The 12,314-nt window shown below is 48.4% G+C and overlaps 1 long non-coding RNA gene across 3 annotated transcripts in view; it reads left to right on the plus strand.

Annotated features, from left to right (window-relative positions):
* Positions 1-9,086: 9,086 nt before the first annotated feature.
* Positions 9,087-12,314, plus strand: part of LOC142022157 (uncharacterized) — a 465,994-nt gene continuing 462,766 nt past the window's right edge. For all 3 annotated transcript variants that reach the window (XR_012647864.1, XR_012647868.1, XR_012647867.1), the window contains exon 1: positions 9,087-9,236. This is a non-coding gene — a long non-coding RNA (uncharacterized LOC142022157). The remainder of the gene's footprint in view (positions 9,237-12,314) is intronic.

Raw genomic sequence — 12,314 nt, forward strand, 5'->3', positions numbered from 1 at the left:
AGACAGAGAGGTAGCCCTGTTAGTTTGTATTCTATCAAAACAAAAAAGCAGCCACGTAGCACTTTAAAGCACTTAAAACTTTGTTTTGTGCAGAAAAGAGATTTTAACAACTGTCCACAGAGAGAATGTTTGGAACTAACGTTCATATTCAAATTCAACACATTAATGCATGGTTTGAACAGGGACAGCAATTACCTGACCCATTATAAGGAGTCTTTTACATACTTTGATGTTTGACCTAACTCTTAACTCCCCTCCCCATGTCCCCCTCCCCTCTGTTCTGATTTGCCAACATTGATAACAATTTTTGGACCTCTGTGCTTTATCTGTTGAGTCTGTTCTCCCAAGGCTATGATCTGAAGAAGTGGATTTGTCCCATGAAAGCTCATCACCTAATAAATTATTTTGTTAGTCTTCAAAGTGCTGCATGACTGCTTTTTTGTTTTGGGAGAATTAAACTAAGCCCTCCAAACTTTCTTTCCTGATAATCTTTAGGATGTATCTACCATTTTCTTTGTATCACCACTCATGGATGGCCATTTGCTGGATTTTGGGAATCAAAACAGCTAATCAACATCTAACAGAAATGAACTGGGCACCAATGCGTCTGACTGCATTTTGAAAACTTGTGGGAGTACCATGGGGAGAGAAGAGTGATGGAGACTGAGAGGATTGAAGAACCAAGGCTAGGTTCAGTTTTTTGACTTGCGCCATCATTACAGCCATGTAGATTGAAAATTAAATACATTTTGGGTAGACGTGAAATTGAATTTTTTTTTTTGAGATTTCTGGCAAATTGAAAAAGTCAAAACAATAATTTCAGGTTAAACATCACATTTTTGCTTCAGGATCAGGCAAGATTTTTTAATGTTTTTCTAAAATAATAAAATGGAAGGAAATTTGGAAATGAAAAGCATTTTGAATAGAAAAATCTAAAATATTTTGTGAGCCAAGGTTGAAATGAAACTTTGATTCTATTCTAAAGGTTTTGTTTTGTTTTGTTTTTTTGGTCTTTTCCTCCTCCCCTGCCTGAGATGAACAATTCAGCCAAAGAACAACAAGAAATCTTGTGGCACCTAAAAGACTAACAGATATGTTGGAGCATAAGCTTTCGTGGGCAAAGACCTGCTTCATCAGATGCAATGAAAGCCCATGAAAGCTTATGCTCCAAAATATCTGTTAGTCTATAAGGTGCCACAAGACTTCTTGCTGTTCTTGAAGCTACGGACTAACACGTCTACCTTCTGGTACAATTCAGCCAAACTGACACAAACTAACAATGTTTTGATGGTACTGAATCTGCATTTTTTTTCCTCTGGGGGGATAAAAAAACCCACAAAACATTTCAAGTGGAAAAATTTCATCCAGCTTGAATTGCCATGTATGATGGGCCAAATGCTGGCTGAAACTGAGCGGGCTGCCTGGCTCTCACTTTGCATAGGTGTAAATGATGGCACAAGATGCACAGCAGCCACTCACAAGTCCTTATGCCCTCTCCAGCAGTGCTCTGTTGAGATCTATGGCATTCCTATGGATTTACTTGGTGTAAGAGAGCAGAAATGGGACCCTTTAATATTACAAACCTGCTGCTCATCCTTTCGTCTTCAGCCTTCCTAAGTCATGACTATGTAGCTCATATTACATCATGAGGGGCATTCTTGGGGACTGCTCTCTTTTACACTGGCTTCAGATTGCAGTGGGTCAGACCTATTTAGTTTTAGCCTGTCCTGATAGAGGAGCTCTCTTCCCTTCTTCTCTGATCACATGGATATCCATTTTACAATGAAACCCTCCTGCCAATGAAAATCAGACCCTTTGACTCCAGAACTGAATTGGTAGCGGGGGGAGGCAGGTATTTATAAAGGGCCCCGAGTATCAGTGTTTCCTTGAATGTTTTCCATATAGGTGCAGAATAAATTTTGTTCCGGGCCCTGAGGCAACTGCAGATGCGTACCACCAGTAGAAAAGCATGATGCTAGCTGTGGGCGCACTGCTCATCAGCTGGGCGGCATTTGACTCTCTCCCGGGGGACTGCTCACGTGCTCGGCTTACAGGGAACACTGCCGGGTTTAGTGGGAACGGTTGGAGTGCCAAAGCACAAGGACTCCTCTACCTCAAAGAAAGAGATCAGATCCAAAGGCCTGGGAGAGGCACTGAGTTTTCTGTGGAAGGAAGGGTGCTGCAGTGGCACAGACAGAGCATGGTTGGCTTGGCACTGTCCCTTAATGCAGAGATTATGAGCTCTTTCCCTCACATGCATGCAGCCTCTATCCCTCACACACAGACATCGAATTATTGCGCCAGCGAAGGGGGATTACTTATCTGATGGAAGATAAAACCCACAAGGTCATGCAAGCTGAGCGGCTGCTTATGCTCCTTTTAGGAAATAATCAGAACATTTGTAATAGCTTTTCTATTGACCTGGTTGGATAATAATGTGTGTGCATGAAAAACAGAGAGAGAGAGAAAGCAGGGAGGGGGTGCAGTGGGGTAGATAGGGTGGGGATTGGTGCCCATCAGAGCACAGACCATTGCAATGTAAAGACGGATCTTCTCTTTGAAACTTGAGCTGGTGTTAGCTTCTGGACCCCATTTAGCTCTGGCACTCGTGCACTTCTATCAGCAAGGGCCCTCCCTCTCTGTGCTGTGATGGCCAAGACAAACAGGGTGCATTGGGTGGGGTGGAGAAGTTGTAGATGTAATTACAGTTGTTAGCTAGAGTCAAAAGCCAGTTCCCCTGGGTGAGGAAACAACCTTCCTCTGGAGTCAGTGCTCATTTTTCTTTTGTTGCAGATTGGCCGTATCTCTGGAAATCCCCAGATCTATGTTGTTTCCTTGTGGCTGTTTATTTGCATCATTTATTTAATAGCTCCCATTATTTCAAATATTGCATGAGCCGGATGTAAATCTTCCTCTGAGCACCAGCCTTTGGATGAGCCTGCTCTGGGTCTGGTGGGCCAGGGATCAGTGAATTGCAGTTAATGGCGTGTTTCAGAATTTGTGCGTATTTGTTAAGCTGCCTGGCCGAATCATCTATTTGCCTTGCCGGTTGCAAGAAGGGTTTTTCAGTGCCTTTGTGCATGGTTCTTAAATAAGAGGTATGAGGGACTCGGACACATTATATAGGCATGCTTTGGAGGACCTGTTGTGGGAGATTTCAGGAAAATTGGGAGTATTCCCCATGCAGCAAAGGAGAGGAACACTGAACTCCCTTCCTCCTGGAGCAAGCAAGCAGGGAGTGGACAAGTTGACTAAATAAGAGGGACTAGAACTTAATAAGAAACTTCCTAATGTAGGCTGCATCTACTATTGCAGGCGCTGCTAGCGGCATAGAAATGCAGCCCCTCTCGTGCAAGTGTAGTGCCTCAGGCCAAGATGTGAGAGAAATCTGCCTGGGGTCTGTGTGTGTTTCCTGGACTAGCTCCCCTCCTCCCAAGGGACATTTGCTCGCAGAAGTGGCTTCCTCTCTCGGCTATACGTGGAAAGATGGACTGTCCATCATTTCCAAACCTCTTGCTGCTCCTCAGAAGTGTATCTGGGTTTGCACGTAGATGGGGACTCCAGACCAACTCCCATTTCCAAGTTCCTGTGACTACAATTCACAGGACTACTTGCAAATTACAACAAATGAGCATTTAGGTCATGTTTTTGTTGTTAAAGCTAGTTGGAATCTCTCACCCCCTTCCATCAAGGGCAATTGTGTGTGTGGTGAGGGGAAGAAGGCACTAACGGACAAAATAAAACACAGCCTGTTCTTTCTGGAGACTGAATGCACAAACTACCTTGTTCCATTTCACTAATGACCCGCAGTCCCCCCAACATCACTACAGAACCTTCTATGCAGGGCCCTGCTTGTGGTGCCGGAGGGGGACATAACAGAGCTGGGTAGAGGTATGTGTATATTCAGCCAGAGGATGTGGACAGGAGGTGACTCCTTGTCTGGCCCATGACTTCCCAGAAGGGAAACCCTGGGACTGCACAGAGCTACAGAAAGACATGGAGGAAGTTTGCAAAGTGAAAAATGCTGCACAGATGACAGGCCACAGAAGTCAACGTTTCCTGCCGTGCAACTGGAATAAATAGCTGGAGTTTGATTCACTGTATTCCTAAGGGTCATCTCATTCTTGACCTGTAAACATCTGGAGGACTGCTGGAGAGTCCGTGAAAATATTGAGATCTGAGAATTAAACAGGGAATGCTGAGAAACAAAAAACTTGCTTGTTAAAAAGTTGGTCATCCAATCAGGGAACAGAATCAATATCATGTGACCAAATTACCATTCCATAAAGAGAGATTCCTGTTTTCCAAAAATTTATTGGTCCAGTCTATTCAACCAAAACTTATGCACAACCTGTGAGAAACAGTGTGGCCTAGCCAAAGGGGCATGCACTGGGAATCCAGAGTGTGACTGGCTATGTGATTTGGGGTAAGATATTTCACCTCTCTTTCCTCTGTCTGTCTTGCCGGTTTAGTTCGTAAGCTGTTCGTGGCAAAGATTGTCTCTTACTTTAGATATACTGTGCCTACCATGGTGGGGCCTTTAGGCGCTACTCAACATCCACATGTAACACTTATATGTCATCTGAATGGCTTTACTAACTCACCTCACCAGCAAGCCTGGGGAAAGATGGGTGGAAGCTGCTGGTAGAGCTTTAATGGAGTTCTAACCATGCACCTAGTTTGTTTCTCTTATAGATTTCACGGTGGGGAAAAGATAAAAGTCCTCTAGAGTTTTACCAAAGTTGCTGGGTCCACAGATTTCCTCCAATTATTAGTCAGCTGTTACAGAAGGAGGGATAGCTCAGTGGTTTGAGCATTAGCCTGCTAAACCCAGGGTTATGAGCTCAATCCTTGAGGAGGCCATTTAGGGAGTAGGGTAAATAAGTGTCAGGGATGGTGCTTGGCCTTGCTAAGAGGGCAGGGGACTGGACTAGATGACCTCCGAAGGTCCCTTCCCGTTCTAGGAGGTGTGTGTGATGTGCATGAATCTTTAGCCAGGACTGAAGTGTAATGGCTAAGTGACATTCCTATTTGCTGATGTTCAAAAGGAAACTAGGCAGCTGATAGTTACTGGATATATCCCTTTGCCACAGCTGTACTGACAGTTTGGATTTCTAGGTTTTTTCACTGGTTTTTAGACTGCCCCTGGCTTCTGATGTTTTGCAATTGACAATCTTGGGGCCTGATTCAAAGCCTACTTACAGCCATGGGAGTTTTTCACTTGATTTCAGTGGCCTGTGGGTATCAGGCCCCGTGGAACTGAAGTCTTGGTTGATAAATAGGCAGCATGTGACGCCCAACTGTCTGCTCAGACTACCAATAAGGATGCAAAGTGGGGTGGGTTTAAAACAAGATTATCCGGAACAACCAATGTCAGCTCTTGCTTGGCCATGAGGGCTAGGTGGCAAGGTTCTGGTTATGTTCTGTATGGCGAGGTGCATGCAACTGGTGGGCTCTTTGCAAACAAATTGCTTTGCCTTGCCCTTGGCTGTCCATTGGTGGTTGTTTGGGGCAGGGGGCACTAGGTCCCGGGAATTGCTTCTACTCTGCCAGGGGATGACTGACATTCTTACGAGCAGGAAGAGGGAAAGCAGAAGAGTTTCAAGAAGGCCTCACAACTGTCCTGCTGTGAACCCTTGTGTCAGTGGGCACCACATTTGCACTTCATGCCATATTGCCAGCCTGTGTGCTGTCACCATGAGCGTTGCAAGGCTGGGCTGGTTTCTTTGGTGGGAAAGGAGAGAGGAGCGAGGGACTTGTGAGTGTGCAAACAAGCATGTGCTGCTCAGGAATTTTGCCTGAGCTGCCTGCAGGTCCCCCTTTGGCTGCTTGGGCCTGCTGTGCTGTCTGTTTGCCCAAGGTGCACCTGTGCGCACAGCGCAAGGCAGGGCCCTGGAGCATGTGTGGCAGGACAGGGATTTCTCGGTGCTTGCAGCTGGAAATTTACCTCCAACACTATTCAGGGAGTGGGAATAAAGAGAGAGAGTTGCCTGGAGGCTTCTGCAGCCCCTTCAGCCTGGAGGTAGGGGCAGCCACTGGAGGCTGCAAGAAGCCTGAGAGAGGAGAAGAGTAGGGCCATGTGGAGCCTGCGGAGGGAACGGGCACAGAGGGTGGCTCTGGGAAGTGACGGTGGAGCAGTGTAGGGGACAGCAGCAAGGAGTCAGGCCCATTAGTGTGAAAGCTGAAGTGGAATGATTTATTTTGCGTGCACGTATGCTGGTCTGTTCAGCCTGTAATTGTCTCGTGTGCTGGGTTGCCGAGTAGGAGGTCAGCGGGAGCTCCAGAACCAAAGACCAGCCAACACCAAGATTTATTCTCTTAAAATAATCTTGTGATTGGTAAGGGAATTCCTGTGACTGTTTTTGCCGTTCTGACTTGTGCTCTTTTTGAACTGCTGGTGCTGGCAACCCCGTGTGGGAACAGAGAACTGCCGAGATGAACGCTTGCAGGAAAATAACTGGGGGAGGGCAGAGGTGTCATTGGCACAGACTTAGAGATCATATCTGAATGTGTATTCATGGATGCTTTCTGGGCGGAGGGTGTCAGGAGGAACGTTGTAATGAGGGTGAAATACTTGCTCTCCTTTGTCGGGAGACATATTAAAACTCCCAGAAATGTGGCTTCTAGGAAACCTGGCTTCCAGGAAATCTGCCAGTCGGATATAAGACAAGGATTATTTGCTGTGCTTATTTAACTCCCTCAGTAAGTGTCCCTGTCTTTTACAGTCACTCTCTGAACAATTCATATCCTTAGGAAGTTCAAAGGAAATAACTTGCTGCATGTTTGCTATGTTTTTACTGTTATCAACACTTCAGTTCTGGCAGACAGTAATGTAAGGTTAATACATCAATAAACTGGAGTGCTCTGATTCAGATCCTGATCTCAGTTTCACCAGTAAAGATCCAGAGCAACTGTATGGGCTCCAAACTGTAAACCTTTTTGCAAATGAAAACTCCCTGGAGAGAAATGAGTGGCTCAGTGTTCTTTATGGGCTAGGGCAGGTCATTTCCTTGACATCCCAAACGTTAAGCCTGGGCAACGCTACAAACTATTTTAGTATGTGAACCTATGCATTCACAGCCATGCTGAATAACCAGACGGAAGGGTAGATGTGCGGAGGGAGAGCATACAAACAGAATTACAGTAGGAAAGATGCCGGGACTGACTCAGCACTATACCAGTTATGGGGGTGACGGGAGGAGGGAGGTGGGGCAGGAGAAGAGGGACAGTGGTCTGTAGGATGAATGTCCTGTGAATTTTGAAACCCGGCTGCCTGCCCAGACGCTCTGCCTATCACCTCCTCCCAACCCCACTTACAATGCAAGTACCATTCTCTCCTGCCTGTGAAGCAATGAGCACAGAAGAGCCAGGATGCTTCTGTGTAAAACCTGTGGATGTGTAGAAAAGGAGAAGCTGCTTCCCTTTGTGTGTGGCTGCAGGGCTGGTTTTCATCCTGCTGGGCTCTCAGCTGGCTCCAGAGGAAGCTGCCGGCCTTTGTCGTGTGGTTAGCTTGGGGCTCCGCTGGGCTGGGTGCTTTTGAATGCATACTGAGGTGGCCCATGTCTCAAAGAGTTTACAGGCTAAACAGAGCAAAAAGGGAAAGATGTGCCAAGGCCAGGGTGGGTGTGAAGTGGCCCCCTGGCTGGATGCAGTTCACGAGGGCTAGCTCCTGGCAGGCCGCCAGGTGCCTTATTTACCTGCATGTCCACTGGTTACATCTGCTCGCTGCTCCCATTGGACCAGAGGTCGCTGTTCCTGGCCAATGAGAGCTGCGGGAAGCAGTGGGCCGGCGTTAGGGAAGGGACAGGAGGTGCTTCCCGCCATGGGATGTGAGGGGAGGGATGACCTAGCCCCATAGCTCTGCAGAACTCATCTTTTCTCCCCACCTGCCACTGTGGCCGGAAGCAGCTGGTGCCTTCCTACCCACACAGAGTTAAAAGGCAGCTAACGCTCCTGGCTGCTGCTGGTCACTGACATAACCCATCTGCTCCTGTCTCTGGGCTCCAGCATGGGCAGCAAGGGGTCAAACCCCAAGGCTGCCTTGTGTACCAGGGCCCAGGGAACCTGACTGCAGGAGCTTCATCGAACTCAGCCAGAGAGGTGGCTCAGCAGAGGAGGGTGCTTAGGGGATGGAGCAGCCCCTGGGCAGGGAGTGTGAAGAAGGTGCTAAGCCACTGCCGGGGAACTCCATACCAGCAGTCTGGCCCCTCTCTCCAAAATGGAGCCCTCTGTGCTGTGGAGCCTGCGGGTTCAAGATGGCTACGTCTACACAGCAGCTTTAGTCTGAAATAAACGATCCCTGAGTAGCTATTTCGAAATAACGCTGCTGCACACCACAAGGTTTTTCAAAATAGCGTGTAGGGTGGAGGGTCCTGTGCTTTCCTGGGGTGTTCTGCCCGCACTGCCTCTGGCTGGGATGAAGGAGCCTGCCAGCCAAAGGGTTAATGAGCTGAGTGCTCCAAGCAGGGGCTTGTTCTCCACGCAGTCTGGGAGCGGGATGCAGCCTGTGGGGGCGGGCACGGGGTGACGGGACACAGCAGGGAGGGGACAGTGAGAGGGGAAGCATGCAGAGGGCTGATGGGGCAGCAGAGGCCACATGCAATCAGCCACTGCCTGGGGCCAGGCTGCACGGCCCAGAGCTCACAGCCCTCAGCCAGGGCTGAGCCAGAAACGGGACAGGGGGCAGACCTCTTCGGACCGACAGGTGGCACACAGCCACATGCATGCTGCATTTTTTCTCCTGCTACGAGCAGGCCCTGCTACCTGCTGGGTTCCTCCTCACCAGCTGCCTGTCCAACATTCATTGTTGGCCACTCACCGCTGCTGGGCAGGCAGCTGGTGAGGAGGGTATCTAGCAGGTAGCAGGGCCTGCTCACACTGCTGGGGGGCAGAAAACATGGGACAATTTGCCCATTTGGGAGCGCAAGCCCCCTTTGCTATGGGGGCCTCTGAGCTTTACTAACAAGATCCTATCTGCAGCAACCTAGGCCTAGAGACTACAACTCCCATGATGCTTTGGGGGGAAAAGGGGGAACACTGTTCTTATCTAGCAGTGCAGGATGTAGAGGAGAGCAGGTGTGTGGCTCTGTCCAGACCAGGAGCTGCTGCTGGAGGTTAGAGCCTGCTGGTGCTTTGGTCGAGCAGGGAACTTCAGAGGCGGTTGGTGATTTTCCCTGAAGGAGAGACACTCTTGCCTTGCTTGGAGCTGGCTGAGAAGGGCCTGCAGGGGAGGAGCTGTGAGTAACTGTGATGACTCTGTGTCTCCTGAGCTTACCAGGACCCAGAGCTGGCGGCGTGTGGTGGAGCAGCTCTGGCTGCAGAGGGGGTTGTGCTGCTTGCTGCTATGGCTAACCCGATTGGTAGAACCTGCACAGTGCTTTTTTCTGCTCCAGCTGGAGATCTCCAAGTGTGGCCACGCAAGCCACTGAAATCCAGCGGAGCGTATGCTGAGCGGTGGGGTAAATGGCGGCAGTGGAAATGCCAGCTAGATAAGTTTCAATAATTACTGTAGACTTTGTTAATTGATTTTATTTCGCTGCAAACTGTGATATTTAATCTTAGCCTGTTAAACCCTGCATCTTTAAGTGAAGGTGTGTTAATTCTAATTTCAGTTCAGTAGATGTATGTTATTTATCACAGTTACTTTGGGGTTAGATTCATGTCACTGATTATTATTAAAATGGGTTTATTCCTGGAGGTTTCCAAGGCACACCACTGAGTGTGTCAAGGGGCCAGCCAGGTGGAGGCACTGCCAATTCTGAATTCATGTAGAAGTTAGGGACTGCAGCACAGGGGTGGATGGAGGGTTCCCACTTGTCCAACATCACTCAGGGTCTCCTTTAATACCAAGAACACCAGAGGCCCAGGCACAGGTGAGTGTTGCCTGCTCCCAAGTAACTCCAGGAGGAAACAGGGACGTACATAAGAAAATGTCAGGACTCCTGCAGGAAGCCTTAAATGCAAGATTGTCCCTCTAACACAGGACATCTGGTCAACCTAGCTGTGCTCAAGAAAGCTCACCCCTAATCATTTGCAACCAAAACAGTCAGGTGATATGAAAAGAGATGTGAATAATACTAAGCAGCTCTGGGACAGGATGGTGACATACTCTTGAGAAGAATGGAAGGCTGTATTCAGAGAAAGGAGTAAGGGTCTCATGTTCTAGAAATATTCAGCGAGAACAAAACTCCAAGCAACAAAAAGATAAAGATGAAAAAAACAAATTGAGAACATTTATAAGCAGTAGCAAAAAAGCAAACATGGGCTAGAGGGCTAAGCAGCTAAGCAGCTCCATCAAGGGAATCTAATGGCATAATCATAATGGCCTAGTTTTAATAACAGGATTTAATAACCTCCTGTAAGGAGCAGTCAGTTGTCAGAACCACAAGATGGAATTGGCTTGTGTTCTATTGCTATGATAGGGTCGGAAAGTTTTGTTTGAAACATTGTCTGTTCACATTTCTTATTACAAGCAGCCTTACAGCTATGAGATGGTCAGAGATCACATCAACCGGATGGTAAAGTATTCCATGCAGCTCTGAAACTAGGGTAGCATTGGCGCATTTGAGGATTTCTGAGGGAATACCATCTTTCCCTGGGGCTTTTCCAGAGAGAGTGCTTTTAGTGTGTCACTGAGTTCCTCCAAGGTGGGCTCAGCATCGAGTTCAGTCATGGTGGGCAGAGGCTCGATGGCATTCAGGGCTCTCTGTGTAACTACAGTCTCTCTGGCATACAGCTGTGAGTAGTGTTCCACCCAGCATTCCATCTGCTTGGTTCTGTCCTTCAGGACTTGCCTGTGGCCGACTTAAGTGGGGCAGTCTTTCTTTGTGATGGACCGATGGCCTGCTTGATCCCATCGTACATTCCTCGCATGTTACCAGTGTCTGCAGCCTGCTGAATCCTGGAGCAGAGTTGGAGCCAGTAATCATTGGCACACCACCGAGCAACCTGCTGCACTTGACTCCGAGCAGACTGGAGTGCCTGCAGGTTCACCTCACTGGGAGAGGACTTTATGCAGCCAGTGCCTGTCTCTTGTTCTCAGTCAGGGGTGCCAGCGCTTCAGTGGGCTTCAAACCAATCAGCAGACTTGACTGTCTTCTTCCCAAAGGTAGATATTGCAGTATTATAGATAGTGTCCCGTAGTTGTTCCCATCTCTTGCTGATATCAGTGTCGTCTGGGCGGGGCAAGGCCTCTTCAAGTGCTTGGACAAACTCGCATACTTTTGAAGGGTCACAAGTCTTGCCAGTGTCAGTGCACGGACTCCCTTCCTTTTTGGAGTGAAAGAATCTTCACGGCTGGATGTGCACCTTACTACACACGAGCAAGTGGTCAGTGTCACAGTCTGCGTTGTGGTAGCTACTTATCACCCGGACGTTACCTAAACGGCTGCGTTTGGTGAGGATGAGGTCAAGCTGGTGCCAATGTTTCGATCTTGGGTGTTGCCGCGAAACTTTGTGCTGTGGTTTGACGTTGAAGAAGGTATTGGTTACGCAGAGGTCATGCTGGGAGCAGAGTTCAAGGAGGCGCTGTCCGTTTTCATTCATCTTCCCTGTTCCAAACTGTCCCAGACAGGATGGCCAGCTGTGGTGGTCGCTGCCATCTCTGGCGTTGAAGTTGCCAAGGATGAATAGTGGCTCATGGGAAGGTACCTCACTGATGGCAATGCTAAGTTCATCATAGAACTTGTCCTTAACTTCCTGGGCAGAAGTTAAAGTAGGTGTATAGACGCTGAAGATGTTGACCATGCCCACTGGTGTCTGAAGCTGGATTTTCAGCATTCTCTCACTTCCCACATTTGGTGGTATGACTGAGCCAGCTAGACTGTTTCTGACTGCGAAGCCAACACCATGTTCCCTGGTCTCTTCTGGAGGCTTCCCATGCCAGAAAAAGGAAAAGTCCTTCTCCCTGAGACATCCAGAGGACGATAGCCTTGTTTCCTAGAGGGCCACGATGTCCATCTGCAGTCGTCTCAGCTCGTTGTTAATGATTGCTGTCTTCCGGGGGTTACTAATGCTCTCTAGGTCTTCTGTAAGGCCTGGAGTCATGGTCGGTACGTTCCATGTGCCCAGCCTGAAGACTGGATTATTTTGTTGCTTGTTTGTTTTGCCTGGTGTAAGGTTAACGATCCACCTGTTGGTGATTCCCTAAGCCCCACACATCCAGTGGAAAAGTGGACCATGGCAAGGCAACACCTACTTGGCTGGGGGCTGCCCAGCTTGAGGTGGGCGGTAGCTGTCCAACGAGATCCAAAGACCTCTCCCACCGTCGGAAGCAACCCCTGGTGCCTCACTCTACGCCAATCGAGTGCAGTGGC

This window comes from Carettochelys insculpta, chromosome 17, assembly GCF_033958435.1.
Source record: "Carettochelys insculpta isolate YL-2023 chromosome 17, ASM3395843v1, whole genome shotgun sequence".
In the NCBI taxonomy this organism is placed as follows: Eukaryota; Metazoa; Chordata; order Testudines; family Carettochelyidae; genus Carettochelys; species Carettochelys insculpta.